This window comes from Bubalus kerabau, chromosome 4 (genome assembly GCF_029407905.1).
Source record: "Bubalus kerabau isolate K-KA32 ecotype Philippines breed swamp buffalo chromosome 4, PCC_UOA_SB_1v2, whole genome shotgun sequence".
Lineage (NCBI taxonomy): Eukaryota > Metazoa > Chordata > Mammalia > Artiodactyla > Bovidae > Bubalus > Bubalus kerabau.
In genome coordinates this window covers 65,334,511-65,358,056 of record NC_073627.1, presented here as the reverse complement: position 1 = coordinate 65,358,056, position 23,546 = coordinate 65,334,511, and the positions used below count along the sequence as shown (strand labels likewise).

The 23,546-nt window shown below is 37.6% G+C and overlaps 1 pseudogene; it reads left to right on the top strand.

The window, feature by feature from the left end:
• LOC129650893 (ankyrin repeat domain-containing protein 26-like) overlaps positions 1-23,107 on the top strand; it is a 79,041-nt pseudogene extending 55,934 nt beyond the window's left edge.
• The last annotated feature ends 439 nt before the right edge of the window (positions 23,108-23,546 follow it).

The following is a 23,546-nucleotide window of genomic DNA, read 5'->3' as shown; positions in this document are numbered from 1 at the left end:
TTTTGGAGCCCAAGAAAATAAATTCTGTTTCTGTTCTCATTGTTTCCCCATCTCTTTGCCACGAAGTGATGGAACTGGATGCCATGACCTTTGTCAGTCCCATCCCTTCACTTTGAACAAATATCTACCCTGTGTTGTGTGTGCTCCTCTCCCCATCTTGCTACAGCCTGAAATGCTCTCCCTTTCCTGCCCTCTGTTCCCTTGAACTGTGTAAGTCTGCACTCAGTCATTATCTCTAGAAAAGCCATCCCTGACACCTTTTTCTACATTTTTCGTTAAACTCCAATGTCTAGTACTGAACAGAAACCTGAGAAATAATTTTTGAATAAGAGACACTGGGGCTCTGTATCAACCTAGAGGAGTGGGATGGGGAGGGAGATGAGAAGGAGGTTCAAAAGGGACGATATATGTGTACTATGGCTGATTCATGTTGAGGTTTGACAGAAAACAACTAAATTCTGTAAAGTAGTTATCTTTCAATTAAAAAAATAAATTAAAAACAACAACAACACTATATATACCAAGGTGACTTTTATGAGCTTGTCCCCTGCAGTCTAGGAGCCAAGAGGATAGGGATGTAAAGAAATAATTTACAGTTCAGATCTATATCTATCACTAGGAAAATCTAGAAAGGTACACTAGAAAAATCTTTAAAGTACTAAGGGAGCTACAAGGAAAGGTGTACCTCTTTATCAGGGGAAAGATGGCAGTAATCAAAGACAACTTCACAAAGCAGGTTGAGTCTTAAAAGATGAAAGTAATTTGTCAGAAGAGTATAGGGAAGCATTTCAGATACAGGAACTGATAAAAGCTAAAAAAGAAGAGGAATTTTGTAAACCATGAATAATGTTGCAGTTGATGCTTGGCATGTTGTTAAAAGGTCCTGTTAGGAAGTAGAGAAGAGAATGTATGGTGACTTTATATGTCTGTCCTGTATTTTGTTTGGTTTCTGATTGTTTTGTTCACTGCTGTTTGGATCAATCTGTGACTGAATCTTTGAGCTGTTTGTGTGCCTGTAACCTGGTGACATTTGGTATTTCCCAAATGATTTGTTGAAGTTTTCAGGTCATTGGAAGTAGTTCTTAAAGAAGTAAATATTCAGCTGAAGATTAAGATTGATTTAATCTGTTGTTTCATACAATGTTTTAGATCTCTGTTTTAAATGAGGAGTATGTCTTTTATCTAAACATTCTAAGTAATTTTAACTAAACATGCAGATCTGTCAAGAGAACTAGACTTGGAAATGATAACAGAGGAAGAACAAGGAAAACTTGATGAAGATGAGAATAACCATGCACAGGTATGTAAAACTGTAAATTTCAATATCTGGTGTAGTACTGTTTGAAAAAATGTGTATCAAACAAGGCAAATTAGAATGGAAAGATAAGTTAACACCCATCACAAATGAGTTAAAGCAGAAGTTCAGTGAAATTTTGTGAGGAATACCAAAATACCAACTACATGATAACCCTAAATAAGGAGCAAACCAAAAAGAAATATCTCCTAATCTCACAAATAATATACCTGATTGTGAGGAAAAAGATTCATTTGGAGTATCTGTCTCTCTAGTATTCCAAGCATTTCCTGAACAAAAAGAATCCAGTCTCAAAAATGTTTTTCTGTGGTCTGTAAACTCTGGGTCCCTTGGATAGACTTGTGGGTCATCTTCAAAGCTTTGTTTCCCTGAAAATAAAGTAGACTTTGAAAATTATCAACTAGACATTGAACATGTGTTTATGAAAATTGAAGAGAGTTTTTATAATGATACAGAAAATAAAAAAGTAGGGGAGTTGGTAGTTATATTTGAAGTGAGAGACCAAGAGATTGATATGCAAATGTCACAAAATATGAGGCAAGATCCCACTAATTGGAAATTAGACACGGGACAGGCATGTCATTCTAGTCTGTGGCTTGTCTACTCTGGTAAGATGAAACATAGAAATCAAATAAAAATTCACGTTCCCCTTGCTGTTGTTAAAATACTGACCTGAAAAATAAGGCAATACAGGACTGGTTCCAGAAGCCACTGCATGCAGATAATTGTAGCGCTAGTGACAATAAAAGCATGGAACCTGAATTCGAAAATGGGGATTCTTTTCCACCTAATAGTCACAGTGCATCTGAAATGTATGTAAATGAAGAATTAGAGAAGGATATGCAGAGGCTTAAGAATGAAATAGACATGTTTCAAGTAGAGTTGCTGGCTCTGGAAAAAGAAAATTTAACTTCCAAAAGAGTTTCTCATTTTCTCTTGCTTTGGTTTTTCTCTTTCTTGATGATGTGGTCCATTTTGATTTTCCATTTATGAATAAAGCGGTGTCATCCAAAGAGGTAATTGTTGGGGATTTTCTCCTCGGGACTTGGAAGCGACAAACCTGAAAAAATGACACTCGGACAGTCTCTTGCAAGGACTGACAAGTTTATTTCTGCAGCCAAGCCTTTTTATAGAAGCAGGAACAAAGAGCTTAAAGTATACGGCCAGAAAAGCGCATACGGGGTTAACACATAATCAGTAAAAACATTTCAAGGACAGCGCACTCTAAGTGACTCATGTGCTTATCCCACAACCCATTTTCTCAAGTAACATCCCTATTTGTTATTAAATCTTGGCGCCAAGCATAACCAAAGACAGGAGATGTTTTTCTGTCTGCAGTACACAAAGCCGGGTACTTCTGGCCCTTTGCCATTTTCCCAAGGACTTTCTCTGAATACGGCTATTTTGTACTACGCTTCCCAACATATCCTCCTTTTGTTTTTAATTTAAGCACGGCAGCTGCTAGTTGGACTCCATTGTGGGAGGCACGGAGTCTTGAGTAGAGACTTCTGTATCCTATAAGCAATGACAAAAAGAGTGGGGTGATTAATAAATATATAAAAATATTGCTTCCTGAAAGCCAAGCTCTAGGGTCTAGAGACAATAGGGTTTTGGTTAAAGTATCATAGAATTGAGTGCTATACAATTCCCTAGGTACTCTAACCTGAAAATTAGCAACTTGTTGTTTCAACAAATTGATGTCTAAACTTGAGTTATCTGTGAGATCCTGCAAATGTGCCTTAACTTTATCCCAAGGATATTCAGTGCTATTATAGGGCATGTTAGTCAGACAAAAAGAAGTAAAATTCCAGTGACAATGTATACGTGTTTGGAAAGTCAGTTGCTGCATTTGATCTCCTAAGTAGATAACCACAGTTCATAACTCATTAATTCATGTTTGTAATTGCTGATCTATTTGAGCTTGTCGAGTCCATAGATCATGAGAGTCCTTGTGCCAAGCAGTGATAAAATCATGATTTTGTATAGAATTATGTAAAGCCGTACCAGACAAAGTTCCTACAGTCACAATGGAGATAAGGCTTAAGATGCCTGCAATAATTTACCCAATGATGCGCTTAGATCGCCTAAGCCCAGTTTTCAACAATACAGAAAGAAATACAGAATCAGTCCAAGGTTCAGTTAAGTTTACAGGAAGCCATAACTCAGATCTTTGTTTAACTAGCACAATGCTAACATTGTGATATGAAATGGTGTGATTAAGGCAGGTATACAAGGCACATGCAATACAATTGACAATCTTGGCCAATAAGTCGATATCAAAATGCCCTACAATAAACAAGTACGGAAGGTGAACACATTATTGAATATAGCCAGTACTAGTATATAGGAAGGTATAATTAGAAGGATGAAACACACCCATAGTCCCATAAACATTAGCAAAGTGCTCTAAAGCTGCTGGAATTTTCCAAATGTGCCATTGCTTTGGCCCCACAATAGGGATGATAATCCTGGGTCATGGGGGTGATAAGCCCCCATTATACCAATTCAGCAATATGTCCTTATCAGTCTAGAAACTTGTCTTAGATTTATGAAAGCCTCCAATTCTTGATCTATTAAACCAGGGGCAGTTATGATGTTCCTCTTGCTCTTCAGTGTCTGCTCAGCCTGACGAGTCATGTTTTTCACTTGAGCACATGTCGGGTAAGGATTCAGATGATGGTGTTTCCTCATTGGCTCCTCCAGGGTCATTGATGAGAACCTTCGCATCAACTTCGTCATTTCCCGAGGGAGTCTGGTCTTGGGGTCCCTCTCGGTAATGGACATGGTGAAGGGGAACCCAGATTTCCTCTCCATCTGCAATGACAAGACCATAACCCTTGCCTAGGAGTCGTAAGATTCCTGGCAGCCATTGATTAAATTGCTTATACCATATTGGTGTATTGATTTCTAATTTGCTGTTTTTATCTTCTGCAAAATGTCTATCTGCACAAGTATCAGAATTATTTTTTGTTAAGTTTAAAAAATTTAGGGAATAAAGAGTTAAAGATAATAGTAATTGAGGGTTCATGGGATAAGAAGTGTATCTCCTCTTCCATATTCCCCCTTTCTGTTTTAATAAATGAGTTTTTAGGTTGCGGTAGGCTCTTTCAATAATGGTTTGGCCCTGAGGATTATAGGGTATTCCTGTAATGTGTGTTATGTTCCATTCTGATAAAAATGAACAAAATGAATGCGAGGTGAATGTAGGTCCATTGTCTGTTTTCAAGACAGAAGGAATCCCCATAATGGGGAAGGTGAGTAAGAGTGCGGAAATGGCGTGTTTGCTGGATTCTGAAGAGAAAGGAATTGCCCAGATAAAGCCTGAAAATGTATAAACTGAGACAAAAAGTAAATACAACTTTCCTAAGGAGCAGTGAGTGAAATCAGATTGCCAAAGGGAATTAGGCTGTTGCCCCTGGGGATTAACTCCTGAAATCGTAGTTCATAAGTGCAGAGGGGCGCACACAGCACAGGTTTTAATAATATGCCATGCTTCAGCGAGAGGAATATGGTATTTAGAGTGCAATCTGTTAGCATTGGTATGAAGATAAGCATGTTCGTCATTGGCAGATGTAAAAATGGGAGCTATGAGCCTGTCAAAAGCATCATTTCCTGCGACCAGAGGGCCAGGTAAACCTGAATGAGCACATATATGTGCAATAAAGAAGGGTTCCATACATGAGCGAATTAAAGCTTGAGTCTGTGAAAAGAGAGTATATAATTCTTCATCTAGGTTGTATAAAAAGGCGGTAACAAAATCAGGAAAAAGGGAAGCAAGGTATTTGGAATCAGTATATACATTGAAGGATAATGACTGAAATGACAAAAGAGCATATAAAGCATATAACTCAACTTTTTGTATTGAAGAATAGGTAGTGGGTAATTTCTCTTTGATATCAGGGCCGACAATCCCTGTTATTCCTTTCTTGTTGCCATCAATGAAATAGGTGGGTGCATTGGAAATAGGCTGGGATGCAATGATATTAGTTATAATGAATTTAGTACATTGTAGAAAGTCCCATAATTTTCCTTTTGGTAAATGAAATAAGATAACATTTTGAAAATCATTTAATGCCATTTGCATGGTCAGGTTATATTGTAAGGCAATTTGCAATTCTTTTTTTGTCAAGGGGACGTGTATTGCATATGGATGAAATCCAGTCAAAATTTGTACATGGCTTCTTCCTGACACAATTAAGTGCCCTATTTTCTCAATATATGATACAATTTTTTTAGACTGTTTAGTGTGTAAATATACCCATTCTATTGGGCTATGTTGAGCTATAATTGCAATGGGCGAATGTTCAGTGGGGAATATACATATAAAGAAACTGGTTGATCATAATATAGCCGAGTTGAAAAAGATTGTTGAATGTGTTTTTCCATTAAGGCCAGTTCTTCTTTGGCCTCTTTTATTAGCTGCCTAGGGCTATTAGGGTCAGGGGATCCCTCTAAAATTTTAAATAGATTTTGTAAGGCATAGATGGGGATGCCGACAGATGGCCACAGCCAATTAATATCTCCTAGCAATTTTTGAAAATCATTCAGTGTGCATAGAGATTGCACAGAAATTTGAGTTTTTTGAGGTTTGATTTTAGATTCTTCCATAACATGTCCTAAATAATTAAAGGGTGCTTTCCATTGAATTTTATCTGGTGTTACAAGCAGGCCATGATTTTGAAGAGTAGTTGTAACTTCATTATATAACTGTTGTAAACAGAGTTCAGATTCCATAGAGAGAAGTATATCATCCATATAATGAATTATAAACGCAGTAGGATACTTATTTCTAATGGGTTGCAATAAAACATATATGAGATATTGGCAAATGGTAGGGGAGTTCATCATTCCCTGAGGTAGCACCTTCCATTGAAATCTTTTAATAGGAGCCATGTGATTTATAGAAGGAACTGAAAAGGCAAAACATTTTGTATCTTTAGGGTGCAGAGATATAGTAAAAAGGCAGTCTTGTAAGTCAATAATAACTACAGACCATCCTTTTGGTACCATAGAAGGGGAGGGCAATCCAGGTTGTAAAGGCCCCCTAGGTAACATGGTATTATTAACATTTCTTAAATCTATCAACATTCGCCATTTTCCTGATTTCTTTTTTTATTACAAAAACAGGGGAATTCCACGGGGAAAATGAAGGTTCTATATGAGCTTTTTGTAATTGTTCATTAACTAATTACATAAGAGTTGCCAATTTTCCTTTAGTTAGGGGCCATTGAGGTGTCCATACTGGGGTATCAGATTCTCAATCGAGAGGCAGCGGTGTTAACTCAATGGCCCCCAATTAAAAGGTTAATTTAAAGAAATTGTGGCTTTCATTTGTTCAAGAAAATCCCGTCCCCATAAATTGATTGGGATATTAGTAATATATGACAATTTGATTAGGGCCATGCACTTGTAAATAGGATGCACTGACAAAAGTTTGTGTGGCATCAGTTTCACCCACTCCTAATAGTCTAGAAGGAGCCATAACCTTACCCCAATCAAGAGGCCATTCTGCAGCTCTAATGATTGAAATGTTAGCTTCGATATCTAACATGCCTGTGAAATTCTTTCCCTGTATGCATAAAGTAAGCATGAGTTTCTGATGTTCCTTTAATAAGGTGCATAGTGCAGCAGTAAGGTTGGTACTGCCAAAGCATCCCTGCCGAACTTTATCAGATGCCTTCATTGGTTTGACATGTGGTAAAAATAATAATTGTGCAAAACGTTCCCCTTTTTGTAAGTATACATTTCCCATTTTCTTAACATTTACCATACCATGTATTTCCCCTTCATAATCTTCGTCCATAACACCGGTCAATACCATTAAACTTCTCATTGTGCAGCTACTACGTCCCAAAATCAGTCCCATTGTCCTGGGTGGAATCGGGCCATAATATCCAGTGGGAACTTTGTGGGGGTTGTATAATTTTATTAGTTCCATATCATAAGGACTAGGTATATTAATGCAAGCACTCTTAGATGTAGCTGCTTGTAGCGTCATAACATTAGGTGCTCCTTTTGTAGTGGGGCTAGAGGATGGCCCCTTTATTAGTTTCCCTGTTGTTTTTGTTGTGCACCGGGGTTCAAGGTGTTTCCATCCTTATAAAATTTATAATGACATTCATTCAGCCTGTGGAACCCGTTTTTACATCTTGGACATATTCTTGGGGGTTTCTTCTTATTAGAAGTAGTATTATTTTTTCTGGCCTGTGTTGGTATGTGGCATTGTTTTTTCATATTGTTGGGCTTCCCACAGTTAAAATATTTGGCATTAGCAGCTTTTTGAACATAAAGGTTTCCAATGCCACCAATTTTGCTCTATGGGACATATATCCAATATCCCTACATGCTTTCAAATATTCCATAAGAGAGTTAGTCTCTCGAATTGGTCTAAGCATGGATTGACATTCCTCATTAGCGTTTTCAAAAGCAAGTTGTTTTAAAATAATATTTTGTTAAGTCACATCCTTAATAGATTTTTCAATTGCATCCTTTAATTTTCCTATAAATTGAGAATATTCCTCCTCATGTCCTTGAATAATCTTAACAAATGAACCATCAGAGTTAGCACTATCAACCTTTGCCCATGCCCTGCAGGCAGTTTCTTTAATGAAATGCAACATCTCAAGGGTAATATTAGCTAATTGCGCCATTACATCGGCCATAGTCCTTGTTCTAGTCAGTATATCATAAGTTAAATTGGCAGGGTTACCATGAGATTGCTGGTCAATCATCAGCTGTTGGGCCTCATCACTAATCCATATTTGCCATTGCAGTGATTGTTGAGGATTTAAAGCCATCTTTGCTACTTGAAAAAAATCATATGGCATCCAATGGTCAGCCCATCCTCTGAGAAATTCTATACAGTAAGGAGAAATAGGTCCATACAGAGTACGTGCTTTCTTAAAATTAGACAACATGCCAAAATCTATACCGTCCCAAGAATTTTGACCTTGGACGGGTTGATCAAATTGTATTGGGAAAGCAAAAGCACAAGCAGGCATCTCCCGAGGAGGAGTGAAGCGCTTAGTATGAGCAAAGTTCGCAATTGCTGTTACAGGCGGAGCAGAAGGAAAAACCTCAGATTTGGGCTGTCCGTTGAATGAAATGATCTCCGTTCTAAGTGGCTTCAGTTTTGACACATCCTGTATATACATGTCTCTAAGTTGGTTTTCTAAGGATTGTGTCTGATTGAGCATAACATTCTTATATTTCAAAGCACCTTGTATATCTTGTTCTTTAAGCTCATATTCATGTAAAGGTTGAATAGTTTTTACCTCCAAATCAACATTATGCCCTTAATTTGTTCTATGATAGCCTGTATAAGTGACCATGTAACCCTTGCTGATATGCTCACAAAACATTATTTTTAACCCTTTTCTATGTGTCTAGATTGAGTGTCCCCTCTTCTGGAAACCATGAATTATTCCAGTAAAATATAGCAGTCATTCAACTGATCTCTTGAAACATTAACACCGTTTTGTTTCAAAAAATGATGCATTATAGAAATGAAAGGAATTTTACTGCTATGTGTCCCATCCTGCTTACCTCTTTCTGCCAGGGCTTGTCGCTTTGTTCAGCCTTCCTTTCAAGTCCCTGTTCGTGGCGCCACTTGTTGGGGATTTTCTCCCTGGGACTTGGAAGCGATGAACCTGAAAGAATGACACTCAGACAGTCTTTTGCAAGGACTGACAAATTTATTTCTGCAGTCAAGCCTTTTTATAGAAGCAGGAACAAAGAGCTTAAAGTATACACCAGCAGAGCACATACGGAGTTAACACATAATCAGTAAATACATTTCAAGGACAGTGCACTCTAAGTGACTCATGTGCTTATCCCACAACCCGTTTTCTCAAGTAACATCTCTATTTATTATTAAATCTTGGCGCCGAGCATAACCAAAGGCAGGAGATGTTTTTCTGTCCACAGTACACAAAGCTGGGTACTTCTGGCCCTTCGCCATTTTCCTAAGGACTTTCTCCTAATACGGCTATTTTGTACTATGCTTCCCAACAGTAATTGTGTAGAAATCGATTATTATCTCAATAACAGGAATTCAGGAAACTATTTTCATGGCTTTTGTCCTTCAATCAATTCTCATATCTAATTCTTCTCCGTCAGTGTTCATATGGACTGGGAAACTCATTTAGCTATGTACCATGTGGTCTTCTGAGCTAGAATAAGCACCAAGGAGATTGCTTAAGAAGAATAATCAGCTAAGGTTTTGTGTCTTTTTTTTTTCCTTTAAAGCTGTTGGGTTAAATATAAGTTATATTTCCATAGAATGGGAAGAAAGCACTGACTGATAGATGGGACACGAACATGTGTTCCCTCTAATCTCTTCATTGTGGTTGAATATGTGTGATCTTCTCTGCTTTCCACAATCGCTGGGCACTTAGATTTCCAGCATGGCCACTTCAGGATCTTTTTAATAACAAATACATGTGCTCCCACATATGCTTTAATCAGCACTCTCAGATGTTTCTTTTGAGACAGACCTTTCCATTATGTTGTTTACTAAAATGTAGAAAGTTTTGACATGTGTGATTTTGTTACATAGATAGTGTGTGTGTGTGTGTGTGTGATAGTTGCTCAGTCATGTCTAACTCTTTTTGAACCCTTGGACTATAGCCTGCCAGGCTCCTCTGCCCATGGAATTCCCCAGGCCAGAAAGAATACCAGAACAGCTAGCTGTTCCCTTCTCCAGAGGATCTTCCTAACCCAGGGATCGAACTCAGGTCTCCCCCATTGCAGTTGGATTCTTTAATATTTGAGCCACCAGGGAAGCCCATAGGTAGTATAAACCCTGAGCAAAAAAGAAAAAAAAAAGTGTTTATCTACAAAGGAGAAGACTGAGTTCTGAGATGCTGTGAGATTTTTCTTTCTTCAGTAATAGGTTTTTAAAACTGTTTGTTTGCTGTTTTGTGTAGGAGGTGCTTTGACTGAGTTTGATCAACAGACAAAAAGACAAAACAAACAAAAAGAAACAACAACAACAACAAAACTCTATGTATTCTCTTGTTTAAAAAAAAGAAAAAGGAGATGAGCCCTACAACCAACTAAGGCATTGAGTTACTGTGCCAAAGTCATGCTTTTAACTTATCTGATTAATCTGATGAATTCATTTGGTAATATAAAACATTCAACGTTCCAGAATTGTATCATCTCTTTTGGTGCCATAAAATGCTAAGGAGTGTCAGTTTAGGGCCTTAAACAAAACCTTGAACATTTTTTTTTAATTTTATTGCTTTTTTGGTAAATAGTGGGGCAATACTAGGTAATTATTTCTGTACCCTCTAGCTGTAAGGTTTGATGGTTATTGAATGTTGAATTGGGAAGCATTATTTATATTCCAGAATTCCACACTAACTAACAAATCCTCAGTTTCATTCTGCTCCTTGTGTTTTGGTAAACTCTGGTTCATTTAATTTAGTGAACATCGTCACTTTTTTTGCTATCTCCCAGATCCAAGTGAAAAAAAAAATTTGTAAAAGGCAGAGGGGAAAGAATAGCTTTAGTGCAGAGAGAAAATTGTTTCCTTTCTGAGGTGTGAAGGTGTCACATCCTCTACATCTGGCTGTTTAATGGAAAATCCAGGTAGTAAAGACCAAAGAGGACAAATTTTGTGTCTTTGTCTTTTTATTTCACTATCTCTGCCAGCCAGATGGGGAAGACTGAATATGAATAATTGCATCTTATTAAGAAAGCCATTTTTGAAATTTTGGGGAATTTTGTCTTTTCCTCAAACAGAAAGGAGCAGATTTTATAAAAATTTCAGTGACTTGTAAGTGATAAAATTAAAATAAACACCAAAATATTCTTATCACTTAAATTCAGGGTGAGCACTGAGTCAAATAATAAAATTGAAAACAAAAGTCTTTAATATCAACACATAGCAATTATTCTTAGTGTCCAACTTCCATTAAAGGTTGAAGAAGAAAAGAAACACAGAAGTAGTGAAGTGGAAATATCAGAGAACATATGTGATGCTGCTGATGAGAGTAGATTGTTTCAGCAGAGAAAGAGTGGAGGAAACAGCAACCAGTAGTTTCCTGCTATGCAGAATGAGGGTTCTGATAAGTAATCCTATATCAATATTTAACAGCACGTCCCTTGTTATGTTCCTATAAAATAATTTCTAACTTGAGCTAATGTTTGTGATGTACAGATTTTATGTTTTACTAGAGATATAGTTGTTTTTAATACTCTTGTCCTTTAGCCTTATTCCTAGAGTTCCTTTGTTAACATACCACCATGTTACATATTAGAGTATTCTGGATTTGACTGCATATTTTCCTTAATCAGTGTGTTGTATATTTAAATTTGTTTTGTCACTAATGAACATCCTTTCATTTCAGTTTGAGGACTTCTTTCAGCATTTCTCATGAGGCGGGACTAGTGGTGATGAACTCCATCAGGTTTGTTTTGTCTGGGACAGTTTTTATTTCTCTTTCATTTCTGAAAGACAACTTTTCTAGAAAGAGTACTCTTGGCTGACAGGTTTTTCTCTCCTAGCACTTTGAGTATGTCCATGGAGGGAGGCCAAATTGCTGCTGGTGGTGGAAGAACCGATGAGGCACCACATCATGTGGGTGGTTTAAAAGTGAGCTCTCCTCCCCTGACCAAATATCTCCTTGGTTTCTTCTTTCATGGTATATGTGCCTCATGTCATTTAAAATACCACCTAAATTAAGTGTGGCTTTTTTCTGTGAATTCTCTTTTTCATTTATTTTTGGCTGCTCTGGGTCTTTGCTGCTGCAGTGCTTGGGCTTCTCAGTGTGGTGGCTTCTCTTATTGCTGAGCATGGGCTCTAGGGTGCTGGCTTCAGTAGCTGTGTAGCACGGTTTAGTTGCACCATGGCATGCAGGATCTTCCCTGACCAGGAATGAAACACCTTCCCCCTTTATTGGTAGGTGGATGCCTAAGCACTGGACCACCAGGGAAGTCCCTAAATTCACCATTATTATATTTAGAAGCAAAACAAAAAAAATATAGTGTAAATCTACTTATGACTCCCATGTCTAAGAGTCAAGGCGCTTAGCCAGTGGACTCCAGGTTTTCAGTGTAGCCCTTGAGGTTCTTCTCAGTGTCTTTCCAGATGCATCTCTCTATTTTCTTCCATGTATTTTGTGCTCTTCCTTCCAGGTTCCTCGGAAAGAACCCAGATGCCCTGTGCCTGATGTTTGTGCTCACATTCGAATCTCCAAGTAGAATGATTTTCTCCCTTTTCTGTTTCTTATGACCTCCTCTCTTCACTTCTTCTGCAAATCCTTCCTTATTTCACTTATCACTTTCATATGTCAAGTTTTATATATCATATTGTATCATAATCATATCTGTGTTTGAAGGAAGAATTTGTTTTCTTGCATATGGTTGGTACTCTATAACTGTCTTGTGAATTAATCAATGACTTAAGATGGGTAAGAGTTGGAATCTTATAATAATTGATTGTTTTTTATTCCTTATCAGTTGAATTATTATAAAACATTGGCTTTTTTGTGGAGTTTTTAAAGTAGAGATCCTGGTTTGCACAGGAAAGAAGTAAAGAAAAAGAACAATGACAAATGGACACTGGAAGAACGTGTGATGGCACCAATATTTGAAAAGACATGACTGGTGGTCTGCTGCACGTGAATGATGACAGCATTTTAAGGTAAGTGGATCAGGTTGATGATAGGTACATTCTCCAGATTCCTTGTTTGTAGGGGAAGAAATATTAGCACTGAATACTTCTTCTGGAAATAGAGCAGCATTATACAGTGCTCAGGCCTAGACAAGAGATTGCTCAACTCTAGTGGACGAACGCTGCTGAAAGGTTAAGGTGAGGGCCAGTGCCTTTGGCCAGGAAGTCATTTCAGTAAATAGTCCCCCTGGAAGCTGGACTGTAATGAATACACGTAAACATTCAGTAGGCAATGTTATTGGGACAGGCAATGAAGAACTGGATGGTAACTGAAGAGGAATGTGGAGTTCACAGGTGTTACTTGTTTTATGCTAAGAAGGGAACTTTTAGAGTATGTATGCTATTGGAGGGAGAAGGCAATGGCAACCCACTCCAGTACTCTTGCCTGGCAAATCCCATGGACGGAGGAGCCTGGTAGGCTGCAGTCCATGGGGTCACTAGGAGTCGGACACTACTGAGTGACTTTACTTTCACTTTTCACTTTCATGCATTGGAGAAGGAAATGGCAACCCACTCCAGTGTTCTTGCCTGGAGAATCCCAGGGAAGGGGGAGCCTGGTGGGCTGCTGTCTATGGGGTCGCACAGAGTCGGACACGACTGAAGTGACTTAGCAGTAGCAGCAGCATGCTATTGGAAATGAGCCAGCAGAGGGCGTGTTTATTTAGTTTAGTCTTGTTTGCATTTCCAATACTAGAAAGCTTATTGATTGTATGACATTATCTTTAAACTATTACAGTGAACTAATTGTACATACTACTTCTGTTCATGTGTAGTTTTATGGTAAAAGCTTGTTCATTGGTTCTGAAGTGTAATATTTCTATGTAATGGAATATGCAGATGATTGCTTAAGTTAATTCTAACATATATAGATTTTCAAAAATTACATAATTGTGAATTTATAAACACTTAGGCTATACTGAATAGGATATGGTCATTCCTTGATGATTCTAGTTGACAGTAGCATGATGAGTAGCTATGATTTTGTAAGGTGCTCTGAAACATCACATCATATTAACTTCATAGTTGTTTATAGATGCCAGGGAAAAGGGAAATATTTTGTTTATATTCAATAGAAAAACATTATTAACAATCTTTCACAAATTATTCCTTTTGCATGATAAAGATCTAAATGACAAAACCCGTGCTTCCTTTACTAAGCGTGTCATTAACACATAATGTGTGCTCAATACATGTATGTCAGATACATGAAGAAACAGCAGAATGGGTGAATGAATGCCTATTGATGAATTTCTTTACAGAAAACAAAACTTTATTGACAGTAGATTTGCAGGCTTGCCTACCTCTGAAGTCTTTTTAATTTTTGAGAAATATGTTTTAAGATTCAGAAATTATTATTTATAGCTATAGCTATACCTGAAATAATACTATAGATTCATTTTCTATCATATTACTTAGAAAGACTTTTCAATATTACTTTATCAGCATATTTTGGAAGAGCAGTGTTGAAGCCAAACTTCCTGGCTTTGAATTCTGGGTCTGTTGGTGACATGCTGAGTGGGCTTGGGCAAGTTCCTCAGCCTTTGTGTGCTCCATTTCTTCCTATACCTATATCTCAGAATGACTGTGGGGATGAAAATGCTTTTAGGACATGTAAGGTGCTTCTAATAATGTATGGCCAATGCATAGGACGTCCTCAAAAAGCTAATATCTTGGTTATTCAAATGGATTTCTTTCTTAGAAGGACTGAAGGAATACCTCCCAGATAGGTCATATTGCCATAAAAGTTAGTTCTTATGGAAAAGAACAGGTCCAAAAACACTGGTATACTGTTTCCTATCACACAACGCAAGTAACTTTATGTTTTTCCTTTTCCTTGGATCTAACTTTAATACTTTATTAATATTACTGACATATTTTCTGTGTCCTTTAATGCTGCTCTTATTTATTTCCGCATCCTTTATAGACAATTACTTGCCAATGCAAAGAGTTATATAAAAAAGAAAAGTTGAGGTATTGTTTGTATTTTTTAATATTTAATATTAGCCTGAAAAGAATCATTTGTTCTTTTAGGCCTGCAAGGAAAACACTGTATGAAAAGAAGAAGGTATAGTAAAAAAAAAAAAAAAAAAAAAAAGAAGAAGAACTCTTAAAAATATTATCCTTGTCGAAAATACTTTGTCAAAGGAATAGTGGTAAAATAGAAAGTCTTCCTTTGTTGTAAAGAAGTTTACTTTGAACACATCATTTAGAAACACTGTTGATAAAGTTATCCTTTTGATAAAAATCTCTTCTTTTAAGAAATGTCTGTTTTTGTTTTGATACGGAGATTTATCACCTCTGTACACTTGGTGTATTTATACAGATTTTAAGGACATTGTGAAACAGTATTGTTTACGTGCAGGTCTGCTAAGCTGCTACGTCACTTCAGTCGTGTCTGACTCTGTGCGACCCCATGAACGGCAGCCCACCAGACTCCCCTGGGTTTCTCCAGGCAAGAACACTAGAGTGTGCTGCCATTTCCTTCTCCAATGCATGAAAGTGAAAAGTCAAAGTGAAGTTGCTCAGTCGTGTCCAACTCTTAGCGACCTCATGGACTGCAGCCTACCAGCCACCTCTGTGTAAGTCAAAGAACAAATTAATTACGTGAATGAACTGGATTACTTAACTCAGTCGTCCAAGACTTTCTGAGGATGGTGACTTGCTTTACTCGATGAATTCCACATTGCAAATAAAACCTCTCAATGTGGGGTGTAAAGGTAGGACCGCAGTATAAATGTTAATGGAAAGCCTGTCTGTGTATAGAGTAGTGATATATGCACACCTTGTCAGTACTGCTCTAGAGCCAGGGATATGTTACAGTGCTGTGCATCTCAGAAGTTTGATTTGCATTAAAAGGACATGAAAGTGAGTGTATACTCTGAGCCACAGGCCTATGATAATCTCACTCACTGTACCTTCTGTTGACTCTTCTTCTTTCCTATGCCTTCACCCATGGTCAGGTCAGCATCATTTTCCTCCTAGACTAACTGAAATAATCTCAGGACTTCTTTCTGTGCCACTCCACCTGGCAGAACCTTGGTCTGCACAGCAACTGTAATTATTGCCTATTTTTAAACATTCAGGTCTCATCATGCTACCCCCTTGCTTCAAGCCCAACTGTTGCCTCTCTTTGCTGCATGATTAAAGGTCACAATTGTGTGGTTCCATTTGGTTTTAGTTTTCACCCTTCTTTCTACATGAATTCTAGAATCAGCTTGTTAGTTCCCTAAAATGTCTTCTAGTCTTAACGTTTTCATTTTCCTTCAGTTCAAAATACTTTGTACTTTCTCTTTTCATTACCTTTTTGATCCAAGGGTTATTTAGATCTGTGCGATTTAGTTTCCAAATATTGAGAGTTTTCCAGAGATCCTTCTGTGGCTCTTGATTCTCATGATTTGATACGTGCATCCAGAGGGGCTCTGGGGCTAGGATTGATTATTTCCTGCCTTAGGAATTTTACAGCCTAGCTCATGAGAATAGATAGAATTCCTGGGACTGAGTGAGCACCAGTCACAAGTTCCTATAGTCTTTTCAGATGGTTTCTCCCTGATCTCAGGTGGTTTCTCCCAGATGGGCTCTGTTCATTCCTCTGCTGAATACCTGAGGGGCTCCTCCTCAGATCTCCAGGGTACTTTTTCTCTCTCTTCCACTCTCTCCTCTCTGCAGTTCTAATCTGTGATCTCTGCCCACTTTGGTTCACCAGACTGTCAGCTTCATCGCCTCCTGTCAGGGAGTCTGGCTAACTCAGCTTCCATTCCTTCTCCCTGTGTTGGGGCCTGGAAATTCTCTCAAGGCAGTGAGCTGGGGCATTCCTTAGGCTAACCTCATGTGTTTCCAGGATCATTGTCTTTCATTCCCTGAAGTCTTTTGTCATGAAAATCATTGTTTAATATATTTTGTCGGCGTTGTTTTTGCTCGCTCCACTCAGGAAGGTAAATCAGTAGCTGTTCACTCTGTCCTGGTTAAAAACATAATGGGAGCTGGAGACTGTCCACAGGGTTGTTCTTCCTACTCTAAGTAAGTAAGTACTACTTCCTGCTCATCCTTCATTTCTCAGTGTGACATCTCTTCCCCAGGGAAATCTTTCCTGGACCCAGTCTATGTCATGTTCTGTTATGTGATCATAGAACTCTCTTTTCTTAGAGTATCTATCTGAGCTCATAATTATTTTATTTGTCTTTGTCTTCTACTAGACTTCAAGCTAAACAAAACCCAGGGGCATCTTTTTTATTTGCAGAGCTTTAGAATATTTTCCATATTATAGACCCTTAATGCTTGTTCAATGCATGGATGAGTGAACGTGAATTGCACAGTCCTTTATACTCAAAAATTACTCACATAAATTCTTGTTTGTTAGTTTCTATCTTTGTTTTCTTCATCATGCAGGTTCTGTTGGCTTGTTGAAAATTCAGGATACATTTCTTTTGAATGAAAGATTAGTAGATTTTCAAAGAAGCCACTGTGAACTACTTAGAGGAGAATTTTACAGAATGAAAAGTAAGATTTGTGGGCTACAAAAAGAGCTGTCAGAAACCAAAGAAGTGAAATCACAGTTAGAGCATCAGAAAGTGGAGTGGGAATGAGAGCTCAGCAGCTTGAGGTACTGTACACCTCACTTTTAAAGAAATATTTGAATTATTGTTTCCTTTAATACTGCAGAGACGTAGACATGTTATAAGGACTAACATTCTCTAGGATTTTACAGAGGAGAAAGTTTTAGTAGTATTGTGGAGTGTGAAATTCTTGGAAATAATATAGCATTTTCTTAACAGTGAATGCTTCCAATAACTTAGTGTATATTTTTCCCAATCATCATTTTCATGAGCATACAGAAGTCCACCATAATGGAAACCCCATTAAATATTTACCAAATTGACTTTCAGTTGTTTTTCACTTTTCTGCATTCTATTTAATACTGCAAGGAACACCTTTTCTATAAATTCATTTCTACCTTTCTAATTATTTTAAATACATTTTCTTTAATAATATCATATAATTTGGTCAAAATATGAGAACTTTTATTTTTGTGGTTATGCTTTTTTTTAAATTTTATTTTATTTTTAAACTTTACATAACTGTATTAGTTTTGCCAAATATCAAAATGAATCCACCACATGAGAACTTAAAAATGGTCTGTGATCTATATTTCTAAACTATTCTTAGGAAAGTTTATATTACTTTACATTCCCATCCACAGATTTATGAAGTAGCCATTTTTCTCAAGAGAAAATGAGGACAGAATTTATGCAGTTTTATTCTTAAACCTCTGTCTGAAAACAGTGACCATTATTAAGTGTTTTTCATTGTATTCCCCCCATGTTTACTATTTTAAAAATTGTGAAGAGGGAACAAAAGTTATTGCAGCCGTGAATAATATCATGATTTTCTAAGAAGAGTTTTAAATTTTGCAGATTCATCTTAAAGCAAGAAGAAGAGAATAGAAGAAATGCTGAGATGTTTTATGAAAAAATGAGGGAGCATTTAAGAAGAAAAGAAGACCAATATAGTAAAGAAGTTGAAGTGAAACAGCACCTAGAACTCACTTTCCAAGCAGTAGAAGTGAAAGTGAAGACTGAGAGAAATGATCTGAATCAGGTAGAGTAATCTTTGGTGAAAATTTCAAATTTCTAACACGATTTTATCAATATTATTTATAATATCCCCCTTTTTAAAAAATACCATTTATTTAATTAAATAATGGTATTTTTTAAAAAGGGGGATATTATAAATAATATTGATAAAATCGTGTTAGAAATTTGAAATTTTCACCAAAGATTACTCTACCTGATTAGTGTCATTTTGTTTAGTGTTATAGGAAATTTTAGGTTAATTGTTAAAAACAAAAGAAAAGAAATTCAACGTTCCCAAAGTAACAAGGCCAGAAATAAGAATTGTATGATCCTGACATGCTGGGTGCACTTTTTCGAGCAGAGGGAGGAAGAGGTCACGTCAGTAGCTCACACAATAGATCCTGAGAAACCACAGGGTTGAGAATGGTGTAGAAACTGGAGGTTAAGCTCTCAGCCCACCTCAGGCAACCAATCCTTCAGCCTTGATGGACCATTCATGAGTGAATAGGTCTAGAAGAGAAGGGGCACTGGGAGGGAAGATCGTGCCTAATTTTACATCAACTTGCCTCTGGCCTTCAATCTGGCAGGTGGCTGAGGGTCGTGGACCCCCCCCTCCCTCTGTGTCCGTCAGCCCTCCAGTCCACCTGCCTCATGAACAGCTCAGAGCTGGCTCCAGCGTTCCCAGATGGTTCTCCCTCACAGCGGAGTCCTCAAGGACAGGTGTTAACTGGCATCCTTGAGAGGTGCAGGAATTTTTTTCCAGCATTTGGCAGAAACCAGACACTCTTGAAGTTGGTTGTTCTTCCTTCTGCAGAGTTCTCAAGTGGCATCTCACAGCAGAGGAATTTGCTTCCACACCCGATGTCCCTCTCAAACTTGGACTGCGTCCCATCCCCGAGGTCCTAGCAGCAGATCTCCCACAACAAAAAGCTCTCGGGAAGAGCTAGGGAAAGTAGTATTTGTAATTCAAATCCATTTGTCTAGAGCAATCTGGTAGTGACATACGATGGCCTCATCGAAGGAGAGGCCTTTAATATTTTCCATAGGAATCAATCTCAAATCTTTTCTGACTATCTCAGAGGAGCCGGCACCCTGATTGTGGTTTAGGCAAGGAAGACCATATATGGTCCACCATCGACTGCACTACCCGACCAAGTCCCTCTGCTTTGGAGTGAATGTGTCGGTCACTCCATGCACGTCGTCACCTTCAGTTTCTGAATCAGAGTCCATTCTTGGCTCCACTGTCATTTCTTTAACCAATACCCTGTCAACAACCTTTTCACATCATTTACTGTTTTTTATTTTGTAAAAACTGTGGCATCAGTTGTAAAAACACTTTTGAACACTTTAAAAACTTGTTTCTTTAGAATAAACTTACAAAAGCGCCTGCCCCGCACCAAGGGGTCAGGGGAAACTCTTGCTACCAATTAAAGATATTCTGGGTTTTGGTAATGATTTCACTTCCTCGATTGATCATTAGATTAGTTTATCACTTCCCCTAATGGTAAGGAGGAAACTATAGGCAGTTCAGAGACCACATTTTGGATTTGATTCTTCTACTTGTGAGAAAATGAGCCCTCTGCTCTGTGAGTGTCCTATTTCAGTACAAGGAACTTTTGAAAACAGTGATAGATATGGCATAATATATATTTAGTGATAGTTATTAAGTGCTTTTCATTGTATTTTCCCATCTTACTATTTTAAACATGGAGAGATAATGAAAGTTATTGCAGCAGCAAATAATCTCATAGTTTTCTAAAAGCTTTCTAAATTTTAGCTTATTTACCATTAGTGTATGTACCATGAATTAAATAGGAAGCTTATTTTGTATTGATATGTTTGTACTAGAAACATGTGGTTTGATGTAAGAAGACTAGTAGAGTCCAAAGACCTGGAGAAAAGGCTGCAGCTTACTCATATTTTTAACTTTTTCCTTTCCAGAATCATTACAGCTCATGAGTTAATTAATGTTTGTAGAAGTGCCTAGTACAGTTGTCAATAGGTGTAATTCTTGTAATTGCCTATTAAAATGTTAGAAGGTAGCATATTTTCAAGGAAAAACTTCTGTACAAAATTTAGTCTATTTATACAGAGTTAAGGCTCTTACTGTGAAGTAGATGTATAGGAGATATCAAATGCAGCATTTATAAACCTAGTAAGTGGTGCTGTTTATTGAATTATAGTTGATTAACAATATTCTGTTAGTTTCAGGTATACAGCACAGTTACTCAGATATATATGTATATGTGTGTATATATTATATAAATGGGGCTTCCCTGCTGTTTCAGACTGTAAAGAATCTGCCTGAAATGCAGGAGACCTGGGTTCAGTCCTTGGGTTGGGAAGATCCCCTGGAGAAGATGGAGAAGGCAATGGCACCCCACTCCAGTACTCTTGCCTGGAAAATCGCATGGGCAGAGGAACCTGGTAGGCTGCAGTCTGTGGGGTCGCTAAGAGTCAGACACGACCGAGTGACTTCACTTTCATGCATTGGAGAAGGAAATGGCAACCCACTCCAATGTTCTTGCCTGGAGAATCCCAGGGACGGGGGAGCCTGGTGGGCTGCAGTCTATGGGGTCACACAGAGTTGGACACGACTGAGGCAACTTAGCAGCAGTAGCAGCAGCAGCCTGGAGAAGGAAATGGCTACCCATTCCAGTATTCTTGCCTGGGAAATTCCATGAACAGAGGAGCCTGGCAGGCTATAGTCTATGGGGTCCCAAAGAGTTGGACATGACTGAGTGACTAATACACATACACACTCACTCACACACATGCTTACATGTACACACATATTCTGTTTCAGATTCTTATTGCAGAATATTAAGTGTAGTTCCTTATGTTGTACAGTATATCTCTGTTGGTTATTTTATATCTACTAGTGTGTATATGTTAATCCCAACATCCTAATTTATCCCTTCCCCTACCCTGCTTTCCCCTGTGGTCACTGTAAGTTTGTTTTCTGTGTCTATGAGTCTCTTTCTGTTGTGTGAATAAGTTCACTTTAGATTCAACGTATAAGCAGTATGATATAATACTTGTCTTTGTCTGACTTACATCACTTAGGGTGATAATGTCTAGGTCCGTCCCTGTTGCTTCAAATAGCATTATTTCATTCTTTTTTATGGCTTACTAGTTTTCCATTATATAAATATTCCACATCAGATGCAAATTTTAAGTGTAGACAGATCTATGAATCTTTTATTTTAAGCCTTTTGGGTTTGTTGTAGTTCAGAGAGAAGCCTTTCCAGTTTTGAGCTTTTTGAAAATCTCTTGGGATTTTTTTTTTTTTTTTACTTCATGAATTCATTGTCTTCCATTAAATTTTTGAACCTTTGGGAGTTTCTGCTTGTATAAAGTCTGAGGATTGAATTGAACCTTATTTGTTCCTGTTGGAGACACACTTGGTGCAGTCTTTTCATTGTATAAACATACAAGTTAGACTTTCATTTCCGAAGAAATCATGGAATGTCACTTTACTGAGTACTAGCTAAAAATATCCTTTGTTTCACTTAGGTTTATGATAGTTGTGAAGAAACAAAAGACCTGTTGCACAAAAAGCACATGCTGCAGGAGGAAATTTCCATGCTAAGACGAGATAGATGCACTGAAAAATCAGCACCGGGAAAAGGAAGAGAACTCTTTTGAGGACATTGAAATTCTCAAAGTAAAGAATGATGATGAATGATAAAGAATGATGATAAAAAATTCAAAAGGCAATAAAACTGAATGAGGAAATGTTAACAAAGACTATATCCCACTATACAGGCCAGCTTAATGCTCTGACAGCTGAGAATACGATGCTAAACTCTAAGCTGGAAAACAAAAAAGAAAGTAAACAGAGATTGGAAACGGAAGTGAAATCCTACCATTCTAGACTGGCTGCTGCCTTACATGATCATGATCAAGGTCAAACATCAAAAAGAGATCTGGAACTTACCTTCCAGACAGCAAGAGACTAGTGGTTATGCTTGTGGGGCAAAATGAAGTATGATGTGGTTAATCTAAAAGATAACAAGGAGACACTTTCCCAGCAACTATCTACAGTGGAAAGTATCTTCAATAAGCTGAAAGTCAAGCTGCATCACACGAGAGATGATCTTAGAGAAAAGACTTTGATGTTAGAACGTGTCCACAGAGATCTAAGCCAATCAGAGTGTCAAAAGCAGGAAATTGAACAAATATATCAGAATGAACAAGGCAAAGTGAATACATAGGTATTCACCTTGGAAAGCAGGAATCCTTAGAGGAGAGATTATCTCAACTCCAGAGTGAAAACATGTTGCTCCGACAGCAACTGGGAGCCGACAGTAAAGAGAAGACGGTCATTAGCATCCAAGAACAGTTTCAGCAGATTGTGAGAAAACTTCAGGACAATATGAGAAACAAGGTCTGATGCTGGAGAAAAGAAACAAGGAGTTAATCAAGGAATGGAATCATTTAAAAGAGAGAGTGTATTGGTACAAAAATGAGAAAGCAGAAGAAGTGAGTATCCAGAAGGAGAAATAATTCTCAGACTTCCTGAAAGAAAGTTCAAAGTGATTCTTGATTCTGGCTAAATGTTGAATCTAGTGGAATATAAAAAATACACAGGCTGTGAATCTATGGTCTCTAAACCAGCCTAAAAGCATACCTTGTATCCAGCAAATAAAAATTAGACCAAAGAAATCCTTTACTTTGAGTAGGGACATCGTGTCATTTATGAAATGTTAAGCGATTTAGTTCTAAATTGTTAACATAGACAGGTACTAGTAATTTACTCTTTATTAAGGTAATAATTTTTAATCTTTATGTTATCACATTACAGTATTATGAAGAAGCAGATAAATGCAATGCTCAAACCTTAAATGAATATGTCAAAATGAAGCTTCAGTTACCTGGATTATCTTGATAGTCAATTCCAGGTTTCCCAGAGGCTGTATTTTATATATCGTACTTTGGCTTCAGTAGCTTGTCATAGCTTTTTGTTATATTTGTTGAT